General features: G+C 43.9%; 1 protein-coding gene across 3 annotated transcripts in view; it reads right to left on the reverse strand.

Moving 5' to 3' along the window:
- LOC124612872 (WD repeat-containing protein 47) overlaps positions 1-13,371 on the reverse strand; it is a 692,566-nt gene that overhangs the window by 29,894 nt on the left and 649,301 nt on the right. The window lies entirely within an intron of this gene.

The raw sequence follows: 13,371 nt of genomic DNA on the forward strand, positions 1-13,371 counted from the left end.
AAAGATACCTTTTATTAACCTGACACTTTCTAAATCATTACAAGTGTCGTATTCATGATCTATGGAACAATTACTAATCTAATCTAATTTCACGTGTTCGGCTGGCAGACATTAGACCCCTAAATACCAAGGTGATAACAACAGGCTGCGTTTCCTGTTACGGAAATCAGGAGCACAAACTGTCGTAGTGCTTCGGACGACTTAAGAGGTTTACGTGTGGTTTTCTGGTTTTAAAAGTGGTCAAATGTCAACTGGTGACGAATCACGACCGCGACGTCCGACGAATTCCAGAACGCACGGAAACATTGAAAAAATACTTCTTGCGATCGCATGTGAGCACTGTAGAACAATCGATGAATTTGTAGAAATTACTGGAATATCCTGAAATTTGGACTGAAGATGAAACGTGTTTCAGCAAACTTGTTCCGTGTGTGCTTTCATACGACCTGAGGGTCAATCACTTGCGCGCGTGTCGGAAATTGAAAGAAAAGTCAAAAACTGATCCGGATTTTGACGCAAAAGATATCACAGACTTCAAATAGTGGTGTTATGGATAAGACACAGAAACCAACCAACAATACAGTCATTTGAAGACTCCTCCATTTAGCTGGCTGAATAGTCGTTAGTTGCCGGAGGCCAAATCAATAATTACTCCCCCCCCCCCCCCCCACACACACACACGCCCACACACATCTCGACATCAAGGGTATCTTCCACCACCAATTCGTTCTCCAGAGTTTCACATTTAACCAATATTACTACCCTGAAGTGCTAATACAATTACGTGAAGCAGTGACAAAGAAACGACCCGCACTGTGACAAGCAGGAGATGGGCTTCCGCACTATGACAACGCCACTGCGCACACAGCAAAAGGTGTCAGGCAGGTTTTGGCGAATAATTAAATGACAACGGTTTCCCAACCATCACACATCATACGGCTGTTCGCCAAAGCAGAACTTAACTTGCTGTAACTTATTTTGTTCTCCACCCACTGATTCCTTCCACTGACTCACGATTATACTCAACAACGACGAGGTACTGGCGAAGGGGCAGCGCGATGTAGCACATTACTTTTGTTACAAACACACATTTTTTTGCAGCATCACAGCTTGCTTGTCTCCCTGGATTTCCAGCGGCCCGGTAACCAGAGGAATGGCACTTCCTTCCCTTGACGGAGTATAAAAGTTGTATGTCTTGCGCGGTCTAGTAGTACAAGTGTAATACTAAAGACAAAAGGGTTTGATGTTCTGACAGCAGACCAGTGAGAGGGAGTTTTGGAACGAGGCGCGTTAGGCTGAAAAGCGGATTGAATTAAAAAGCTATGGCGCCACATGTCGCTGAAGTGGTGCTTATCAAATTAAACAAACAACAATGCCGGTTATCACTTCTGGTGCGTCCAAACCTATTTTAAATGGATGGATGGTAGCGTATTGCAAGAAGAGCAACAGTATCTCTCATACGAGTAAGCATAGGTAAGGGACACTGACGCGCTTTATTGCTGCTAAACATCTATACCATTCCCCAACGTATTCGGAATACACGAAATCATATTCGCCACAAGCGGTACGTGCATCTGTAAGGAAACTTTACAACTGGCTTTAAGAGTGAGACAATGTCATCCGGAATGTTCGCACAGAACTACAGTAATATATTAACACGCGAGTTTTACAGAAAAAATAGCAGGGTCCCAAGAAAATAACTGTTTCTTTTGTTTCAGAAAATACTGCGACAGTGGAGTCATCAAATATCGTGTATCTTTCGTGAGCTGTAAAGTACAGCCATGAAAGAACATAAAGCAAGCTGGTTATCTTAGCACAGCGTTGACTCCTGACAAAACAACCACAGAGCGTTAGGATTCCATTATCTCACGTTGTAATAATTTCTTGCTCTCTCTCAGTGTTCGGTCACAAAGTCGTTAGTGTATCGCGGCGACTTACTTGTGACGGAAAGCTACTAGTTTACCACGGACGGCGATAAAGTCACCGTTATCGCTCGTTGCTGTAGAGTCAAAAAGCAGTGTTTTTCACTACTGGTGTTTTCTTTTGAGACTGGGATAGAGGCATATAACCATTGTATATACTGAAATATCCACACGCTGCCACAGCCAGCTTCCAAATTTTACTGTCATAACTCGACAATAATGTTTTGTTATGTATACAACGAGCTTTTGTTTTCTAGAAGAGATTCACAGAATATGGAATAAGAAACAGACACGATTACTGCCAAATGTAACTTTTTTTTAGTTCTATAAAGGCAGTGAGTATTTGAAACACACAAAAAATAGGTTTTCATTGCAATCCAGAAAGCACGCCGATATCTCAAGCACACACTCACTCTTTCACCAAAATCTCTAGCGTGACTGAAGAGGGAGTTTATTGGCTCAGTCTATGGTTTCGTTACACAATGGCAAAACCCCGCCGAATCAGTCACTGCCACGAAGAACCGTCTAACACCTTCGCAAAAAATGCAAATATTCAAGACTTCGTAACGGATGTAGTTATGATCAAGGCAACAGAGAGCATATTTATCCGAGAACTCAAAGCGCGATTCCGATCAGAGTTAAATATACCTTCGCCAAAGGCCGCGACGAAAGAAAGCCCGAGGATGCAGACGCGTGCGAGTGAGAACGCGGTTTGCAGTCGCTGTGTTTTCCCGCTGTCGGTTTACTGCGCTTCCACGCCAGCACGCTAAGCATCCGCAGGCAATGAAAGCGGTTATTAGCGGCCCAGCATCACAAATATTTTCTCACGTACGCTATAGCGTCGAAAAAAAAAAAACCAAAAAAGCGGTTGCCGCTAAGGATACAAAAACGTGCTAGGTGACGTGACAGCCACATGACGACTTCCGCAATCCTACACCGTCTCCTTTAAAAGCCGTCCTCACGTCGCAAGGAGCTTGTGACGTCACAACATAGAATTCCACGTTCCACTACACTGCTAAGCGTGAAGAAAAGAATCTGGGGTGTCATCAAGAATCTGGGGTGTCATCAAGAATCTGGGGTGTCATCAAGAATCTGGGGTGTCATCAAGAATCTGGGGTGTTATCAAGAATCTGGGGTGTCATCAAGAATCTGGGGTGTCATCTTATGGAGATGAATGTAGGCATGGAGATGCGATATCGTTTTTTTGTCACAAGCAGGACTTGGAAGTCCCCGGATTGTGGCGTTAAATACTGTTTTTAATGGATTTTTTGTCATAGGTTACGTGGTACGAAGATAAGCTGTTTCAAGACATCAGCAAATTGAGAATATCTCGAAAATGCTTTGCTTTACATACGATTTGTTATAATAAAATGACTGGAAGCTACGTATCTGTGGTTCCATGGTCGACATTTTTAGTGTTTTAACATGTGTGCTATGAGAAGTACACCGTTTCAATGCTACGGCACAGTGACCCAGCAAAAAGAGCGTCGTTTTGGTATAGTCTGTCAGTTAAATATAAAATAATGACATTTGTACATACAGTCTACCATATACGTACGCCCGGCTGCCATGTCGAAGCCATACGGTAGTTGATAGTATGACCTATGAAGAGAACGTCAGTAGATAGATTCGTGTCCACCCCCCCCCCCCTTCCAATTTTTTCACCTTTGTTTCCTAAAAGGTTCTGGGAGGTTCCTATTAATTTAACTGAAGTATTATCTGCAATAATCGATGTTATTTATTAAAAATAATGTATTTGCTACAATTCTTGCTACATAATCCAATGACTGGAATGATTCTCCAATGACCTGAAATCTTAACGTGAATGCTAGTCTATCTCAGAAAGTAAACTTAAGTTACATACTGAAAGTTTTAGCTATTATTAACTTCGTGTAAAATATATGTACCTATCTCCTGGTTCTATGGACTGCCTCGTGTTTTTATTTCCGGAAAATACTTTTTCGGTGATGGTGAGCAGTTAGAAAAAATCTCTTCCCCCATTCAAATGTAGTTACGAAACGAATCTCTATCTTGAAACTTAAGAGATGGAGAACGTTAATTCAGGGTGTTGGTAGTTATGCAACATCGAGGATACGGATAATATGCACATGCACTTTAAGTGTATTCAACGCAAAACCGAAAATGGAATGAAGATTCAACAGAGTTAACGAATAACTTCTACTACTACGTGCCAGGTGAATTTATTGATCAATGCAAAATAAAATCGTCGTAACTTTTGAATGGATTGCATCAGGACGCTCAAACTGCACGGTACGTAGCGGGGCATGATGGGAATTAGTATAAACATGCATCGTTTGGTTTAGCCACGAAGCCCACTTCCATTTGGACGGATTCGTCAATAAGCAAAATAGGTGCATTTGGGGAACAGAGAATCCGCATTTCGCGATCGAGACGGCTCTTGACCCTCAACGGGTGACTGTGTGGTGTGCAATGTCCAGTTACGGAATAATCGGTGCACTATTCCTTGTCGGCACGGTGACTACCGAACGACACGTGAGGGTTTTGTAAGATGATTTCATCCCCATTATCCAAAGTGACAATATGTGGTTCATGGAAGAAGGAACTCGGCCCCATCGTAGCAGGAGAGTGTTTGATGTCCTGGAGGAGCACTTTGGGGACCGCATTCTGGCTCTGGGGTACCCAGACGCCACTGGCATGGGCTTCGACTGGCCACCATATTCTCCTGATTTGAACACATGCGATTCCATTTGTGGGGCTATATTAAAAACAAGGTGTACAGCAATAACCCCAAAACCACTGCTGGGCTGAAAATAGGCATTCAGGAGATCATCAATAGCATCGATGTTCCGACATTTCAGCGGATCATGCAGAATTTCGCTATTCGTCTGCACCACTTCATCTCCAATGATGGCACGCATATCGAACATGTCATAACCTGAATCCGAATATCTGTAGTGACGTTTACACGTTGGGTGAAGTGTGTGCACGCCTTAGCTTCTAACTAATTTACCTGTTTTCATAAAGTTCAATAATTGTCACCCTATATCTCAGATCGTTGTACAGCCTTATGTACTGTTCAAGCCAACGACGAATCCAGAATCTTCTTCGCGATTTTCTTCGACAATCGCTGAGAGAGTTAACGCAGCTATTTATGTACGTTCATTTTCGTAAACGAATTGTGATTTACACGCCAGATGCAGCCAGGAACTACCGCTGGAGCGCTGCGGTCGCATATCGCGATAAGGAGCGCGTTTTGTTAGATGTGACAGGTCTTCGTCTTCACAGCGTGCAGCAACCACGACGGTCACTCCGTCTGACGGGCTTGGCGATGAGAAACAGGCTCTGTGAGATGTTGGCGCAGGGACAGAAACGAACCTAAAAAGTGTACGTACTTTTTTTCCCCCGCAAATCGCAGTTCACACTTGTGTCTTATTTTGTAATTAGTAATTTTTTGCCAGTTGTGATTTAAGAATGATAAAACACCATTAGTAACAAAGTGAAGAGCATGCACGAACATAATCAGCTCATACTGCCATTCTTTTTAAACATTTAGAGACTAATTTCAGAAGCTCCGTGCGACTGCCGACTTACGATACTGTTGTAGAAAATAAATTAACAGACATTTCGTCACAGTTTGTCCGTGATCAGCTTACTTTACATCTACATCTACACCCCACAAGCCCTCACTGTCACTTCTCCCCCTTCCTCTTCCAGTCGCGAATGGTCCGCTGGAAGAACGATTGTTAGTAAGCCTGCATGTGAGCTGGAATCCCCTAATTCGAAGTTCATGGTCTTTTCTCAAGATAGACGTAGGAGAAAACAATATATTGGTTGAGCCCTGTAGGAACGTACGCTCTCAGAATTTCAACAGCAAACCACATCGTAATGCAGAACGCCTCTCGCGCGGTGTCTGCCACTGCAGTCGTCTGAGCATCTCCGTGACGCTTTCGCGCTTACTAAATGAACCTGTAACAAAACGCTCTGCTATTCTTTGGCCCTTCTCTATTTCCTCGATCACTGCTATCTAGTACTGATCCCAAACTGACGAGCTCTATTCAAGCACTGCTCCAACGAGGGTTTTGCAAGCTATCTCATTTGTGGGTGGACTACATTTTACGAGGTTTCCTCCAATGAATCTCAGCCTGGCATATGTTTTCATTCCACTTTAAATCGCCCCGCACGCGTAGTCCCAGATATTTTATGTATGCGGCTGCTTCCAGTGATTGTTGTGGAATCGAGTAACCACAAATAATTGGTCTTTCTGACTGTTTACGCGTAGTACTTTTCATTTGTCTATGTTCAGGATTTTGTTTGTAACACGCCAGCTTTAGATGCAATAATTTATTACCCTATTTTAGTCGAACAACAGGTTTCGGAGCTACAACTCTGTTCTCTATAACTACATTGACTATATTTAGGCTTAACATTTGCTTAAGTTTAAAACTACCTCCTGACCGCCCGCATCTCGTGGTCGTGCGGTAGCGTTCTCGCTTCCCACGCCCGGGTTCCCGGGTTCGATTCCCGGCGGGGTCAGGGATTTTCTCTGCCTCGTGATGGCTGGGTGTTGTGTGATGTCCTTAGGTTAGTTAGGTTTAAGTAGTTCTAAGTTCTAGGGGACTGATGACCATAGATGTTAAGTCCCATAGTGCTCAGAGCCATTTGATCCATTTGAGCACAAAGAAGATACTTGTTGCGTAATATCGACCAGAGGCAAAATGCTCCCATCTGAGCACAAAAACGCGAATGTGTTTTTGTTTATTTAAAAGACTATAACTGGAAATGGGGGTACCAGCCGCCTCATTCTACCTTTATCAGCGCCTTTAAAAAAGTTGCAAACATATACTACTGGCCATTAAAATTTATACAGCATGAAGATGACGTGCTACAGACGCGAAATTTAACCGACAGGCAGAAGATGCTGTGATACGCAAATGATTGGCTTTTCAGAGCATTCACACAAAGTTGGCGCCGGTGGCGACACTTACAACGTGCTGACATGAGGAACGTTTCCAACCGATTTCTCATACACAAACAGCAGTTCACCAGCGTTGCCTGGTGAAACGTTCTAGTGATGCCTTGTGTAAGGAGGAGAAATGCGTACCTTCACGTTTCCGACTTTGATAAAGGTCGGATTGTAGCCTATCGCGATTGCGGTTTATCGCATCGCGAAATTGATGCTCGAGTTGGTCGAGATCCAATGACTGTTAGTAGAATATGGAATCAGTGGGTTCAGGAGGGTCGTGCTGGATCCCAACGGCCTCGTATCACTAGCAGTCGAGATGACAGGCATCTTATCTGCATGGCTGTAACGGATCGTGCAGCCACGTCTCGATCCCTGAGTCAACAGATGGGGACGTTTGCAAGACAAAAACGATCTGCACGAACAGTTCGACGACGTTTGCAGCAGCATGGACTATCAGCTCTGAGACCATGGCTGCGGTTACCCTTGACGCTGCATCACAGACAGGAGTGCCCGCGATGGTGTACTCAATGACGAACCTGGGTGCACGAATGGCAAAACGTCATTTTTTCGGATGAATCTAGGTTCTGTTTACAGCATCATGATGGTCGCATCCGTGTTTGGCGACATCGCGGTGAACGAACATTGGAAGCGTGTGTTCGTCATCGCCATACTGGCGTATCACCCGGCGTGATGGTATGGGGGTGCCATTGGTTACACGTCTCGGTCACCTCTTGTTCGCACTGACGGCACTTTGAACAGTGGACGTTACATTTCATATGTGTTACGACCCGTGGCTCTACCCTTAATTCGATCCCTGCAAACCCTACATTTCAGCAGGATAATGCACGACCGCATGTTGCAGGTCCTGTGTAGCTTTTCTGGATACAGAAATTGTTCGACTGCTGCCTTGGCTAGCACATTCTCCAGATCTCTCACGAACTGAAAACGTCTGGTATCTCATTCCTTCATGCCTGCTGCTGCTGCTGCCTCTTCTCATTGTCACTATTTCTACCTTCCGCGTTGTCACTGTCATAGATTCTGCCTCCCATTGTCACTGGCTCTCACCCACTTACACTTTCTCCTCCTCTATTCCTGTCCCAATGGCACTGTCTCCTCCACTCTTTTCCTAACTCTGTTCTGTCATTGTCAGTTATGTTTCACTGCCACTGTTTCCCTCGCTTTCTCTCACATTGCCATTGTCTCCTTTGCTCTTTCTATACCATAAGCACTATCTACTGTCTTCCAGTATTTACTACTTTTTCGTCTCCTTTCACTGCCACTATCTCCTCTCTCAGCATAAAAAGCACGAATATACTCGTATTTGCAAGCCAATTTTTTTGCAACTGGTAGTTCAGAGCCTGGTGCAGTTGAGACCTCACTTTTCATTCGAAGTCTTTTATACATGAGCATATTCGCCTTTTTTGTGCTCCGATAGGAGTATTTTTTCTTTGGTTCCCTTCTTTTTCCTGCTGCAGCGTGGCAAGTCACTCGTGTAAAAAATGTATTAGGTAGTAAAATTTTGAGTCTACTTCTTGTGAAACTGAAATAATGCAAGACTGATTTTACGCCTCAGGCCGGATTTTACGTGAAAAAAAAAAATTGCATGTGCCTCATTGCTATAACATGGGGTTTCAAGAACCTTTCTGATGATAACGGAGACACGTAACAGCATATTTCTCCGGGCTACGTCACTTTGCTACGTTTTTTGCCTCGCATTTTACGTGTGAATTTTACGAGTACAAGTAGGGTAACTTCGAACACCTGTACTTCGGGAATGGATAGAGATATCAATAAAATTTTCGGAGTTATGTGAGATCGTCATCTTACAAGGGAAGCACATCCTTCAGATTTAGCGAATAGAGGGGCCATTGGACAGCCGCCAAAATCTGAGCACATATCAAGCATGAAAACAGGAAGGTGTACTGAACTGTAAAAAAGCGAAATAGAAACCGTGAACGGTCCAAGCTTAATAAGTGCAGTATTGAGCGATGAAGAGAAGCGACGGCATCGTAGTTAAATGGTCACGGTGTTGGGCTTTCGAATGGGAACCGCAAATATTTGATGACAAAGCGAGAGTCCACCGAATCTTTCACCGGAAACATATCTGATGTGTCATAAACGGCAATAGTGACAGTACGTGAGTCATATAATAGGACCTAATATGTACGCCTGGTGAGTGGGTGAGATATGCCTCCTTGCCTAATTTAGGTGTTCGTATGAATGTGATCACGCCCAAGGAAATGATGAAAACATAATAGTTTGTGACCTAAGCTGCGACAAATGAACGCAACAGTTTCACAATCAAAAATTTTCCTTGTGCTCAGTCAAAACATGAGATTTTAACGTTTCTGAAGTTGCGTTCCGTTTTGGAAGTTTCACTCTTGAATCTCTTTGTTGTAACACAATTCACATGCGTTTATTTGTTGTTTTCATTTCTGTGAGACGTCTACGTTGTATCTCGGCTCCTTTCACTATTCATCATATTTATACTTGCGACGTTAATGTATTCCTACCACACGACTCATATTCTATAACCAACGTATAGTATTACAACTGCCAGGACTACAGGAAGAGGACAAACATTTCAATGACCGGGAGATAAAGCTGTGGAAAGAAAACAAAAATAAATAAATGGCACAAGGGGGTTTAGAAGCCGACTTGCCCATTTGGTAATCCAACACCGTAACCACTTAACCACGACACCAGCGCTCTAGCATCTTCCTCGATGTTGCACTTGTTAAGCTTGGACTGTTCACTGTTTCTTTCTTTTTTTTATTGTCCAGTACATCTTCGTTCCCTAAGCTGGAAGAAGTGTGTAATACTCATATTCTGAGCATGTATTGTAGAATGGTAACACTAAGATGACTTTTCTGTTGTTTATACAAATTGCCCGTAGCCCAAAAGCTATACAAAACACTTGACGCTAACATTCTATCACCAACAGAACCCGAGGTATGAGACCTGGAAAAATACCATTTTTATGCAAAGGTGTTGGAACATATAGGCAAGCACGCTGTTGCATGCGTGCCTATAAAGGAGACAGAGGACATTCCAAGACGTTCCGTCACGCGTTTATTTACTAATTGCGAAAGCACCATAGGAAGCTCATAACTCCAGTGGCAGACGCTACGACATGTGTCGTGCATGACGCATACTGCAAAAGAAAAGAAAAAGAAAAACCAGCTGTAAATGTTCCAGTAGCAAAATAATACTTTCTGTCACATTCCCAGGGTGAACTTCATGTTGATACAAGGCCTTGAAGGTGAAGATCACATGAACTCTAGCTTATACATACGCTAGACAACAGCGTTCCTTGCCGTGACAAAGGAGGGGTGAAATTATTGTGACGCTACCTTATACACCCTCCACGACGTGTTGGAAGTTGCTTATTTGGCACACATGTAGATTAAACCGGGTGAAAAGCAGTGACAAATAGATTAAATCAGAGGCATGAATCTGCTTCCAGAACATTAGTGTAAATAACCGAGAAATCTATAATGATCCAGCAGTTCAGCGCAAGACTTTTCATTTTATCATTACGTAAATGAGGCGAGCTCCTGTTTGGAAAGGATAACTATGAGACACGCAACACCGAAATTTAAACGGCTTAAATGGCAGTCTTCCAACAAAAAATGAAAATAAGGTACGTTCCGCTTAGAGCTGTGTAATGATTCATTTAATGAGGCTTAACAAAAACTCATAGTTTCTTCGCACTGCTGGCGACTACGCGTGTGTTGAATATACTACCGTGGTGCTAATTACTGGAACGGGAAAACGAGCTGGGAACCCTCTCTTCCAAGAAAGCACTCTGGCATTTCGCTGGCGTGATTAAGGCCGCTAGAAAACAAGCAGCTTGGACGATGAAGCAGGGCAGCGTCACATTTGCTTTCTAGCAGGCTTACGGCCTGGCGTAAAATTTTCTAGTTGATGACACTTTTAAAGGCTCGCGTGTTGCCCGTGGCTCAACCGTAAATTGCACATGCAGTTGACGGCGAAGAGCGTGTGCACAATGCTTGTGTCACCGGTGTTACTGAGCTGGCCAGAGCGTGGGGGACCGAAGGTGAGCCTGCAGACTTGCTTCGAAACTATAGTGTCGTGGGCACCCAGTAATCGGAAGTAGCACATGCGCAAAGACGAAAAAAATTAGAAGTCACCGTGGTTACCCAGTTACAGAACCGGGAGCCTCTCATTTTCGTAATAGATGAACGCTGACGTACTTACTTCAGCCTGAAGACAGAAGGGTCCCCTCTTGGTACGTGTCGGATTCGACAATGCTCTGCTACTTTCTAAAGTTTTACAGAATATCTTAAAGGATGACAGATTTTTATTAGATCGTTTTAGTGTTTCTCAAAACACACTATCTGCTCAAAAGTATCCAGACACCCCATGTAATGCGTAATCGACCATTAGATACCACGAGTAGCGGGCCCGCCGGTATAAAAGGAGGCGGCGAGTTCTTTGTTGTCAGTAGAGAAGGAGCAACAGTCGAATGAATCCGTGAGGAGAGCTCAGTGACTTCGAAAGTGAGCTAGTTACTGGATGCAGCCTGAGTAACAGATCCATCAGTGACATCTCAACCAAGCTCCCCAAGCTCCTTCTCAAGCTCCCCAAGCTGACTGCAGATATTGCGACTGTGGAGTGGAAACGCGAAGGAACAACCACAGCTAAGCAAAGGCCAAGCAGGCTGTTGTACTGACGGATGGGAACGGGGGATCATTGCGGAAGGTGGTTGTAAAAAAATAAATAAATAAATAAAATGTACGGGGGATTATTACGTAAGGTGGTTGTAAAAAAATAAAATGTAATCAGCGGAAGGGTTCACTGAGAGTTCCGAAGCACTACCAGCAGACTAACCAGCACAGTCACTGTGGATGGGGAGTTAAAAAGAATGACGTTTAATGGTCAAGTGGCTCCTCATAACGCACATGTATCTCTTAGTCAGTTCTAAACGACGCCAGATGTAATGTAAAGAACGACGTCACTGGCGAGTGGATGATTAGAAACGAGTGTTTTTGAGTGGTGAATCACGTTATACCCTGCGGTAACCCAATGGAAGGATTTGGGTTTGGCGAATACCTGGAGAACGTTACGTGCCATCATGCGTAGTGCCAACAGAAAGTAGGAGGAGATGGTGTTAAGGTATGGAGGTGTGTTTCGTGGTTAGGGTGTGGTTCCCTTATTGTGCTTAAGAAAATGCTAAATGCGGAATGATGTGAAGACCTTTTGCAGCATTGTGTACTGCGTGCAGTAGAGGAACAGTTCAGAAACAATGATACTTTTTATCAGCTTGACAACGCAACCTACTATAAATCGGCATCTGTGAGGCGATGGTTTGGAGACAATAACATTCCTGAAATGGACAGGCCCACACAGAATCTCAACCTAAATCAATGAACCGTCTTGAAGGGGGGGGGGGGGGGGGGGATGTGTTACAACGTCAACTCCACTCCACATCCCAGCGTCCAACCTCACTGGTTTCGACTCCTGAACATGAATGACTGGTACTCCTCCACAGACATTCAGACATTTTATTGAAACTGTCTCCAGGAGAGAAGAAGCCGCCATAAAGGCTAAGACTGAACAACCGCATGTGGATGTCCGCTAGTAGCTATCCACGTACTTCTGATCAGACAGTGCATTCGTTGTTTATGTTGATGCACTCCTGTATGAGTTCGAACCAATTTTGGAAACATTTTTTCCACCTCTTTGTTGGTAACTCAAAATCATGATTTCGAAAGGATTCCACAGCTTCTTATGGTGATGGAAAAACGCTGGCAACGTATTTTTTTTTAATACGGGAACCAACTGAGATCGTTAGTCGATAAATCAGGTAAAAGCGGGCAATGAGGCATTACGTAGGTATTTTTTACGTCAAAAAATCAAATGTATGACTAGCTGTATGACATATGGCATTGTCATCGTGATGAATAGTTTTCGGTTGTTTCTTCCTGAATTCATCACTGATTTGCGATATTTTATATCGTTCAGCATCAGCTGTTCTTCGATCTTCTAAAACAATAGTCCGGACATGTCCTATGCAACCAATGAAGCAAGTGATGGTTTTTTTGGAAGTGCTTCGCGAGCGAACGATTTTTGTTGATTTCGATTGATCCTGGAACACCCAAACGATTGACTGCTGCATAGCGTCCGGGTCGTACGAACGTGCCGCAGTCTTCGGTATGTGTAAGGGTAGCTCTATCTCATGGTAAGTCACTGAAAATGGCTCTGAGCACTATAGGACTCAACATCTATGGTCATCAGTCCCCTAGAACTTAGAACTACTTAAACCTAACTAACCTAAGGACATCATACACATCCATGCCCGAGGCAGGATTCGAACCTGCACCGTAGCAGTCGCGCGGCTCCGGACTGAGCGCCTAGAACCGCTAGACCACCGCGGCCGGCGGTAAGTCACTGAAGATCCTCTCAGACAACGGTGCGAATAGCACCCATGTCTTCTGAAACTACCGTAACGAAATTAATCGTTGATGGAAGGACGACCAC

This window comes from Schistocerca americana, chromosome 4 (genome assembly GCF_021461395.2).
Source record: "Schistocerca americana isolate TAMUIC-IGC-003095 chromosome 4, iqSchAmer2.1, whole genome shotgun sequence".
Classification (NCBI taxonomy): domain Eukaryota; kingdom Metazoa; phylum Arthropoda; class Insecta; order Orthoptera; family Acrididae; genus Schistocerca; species Schistocerca americana.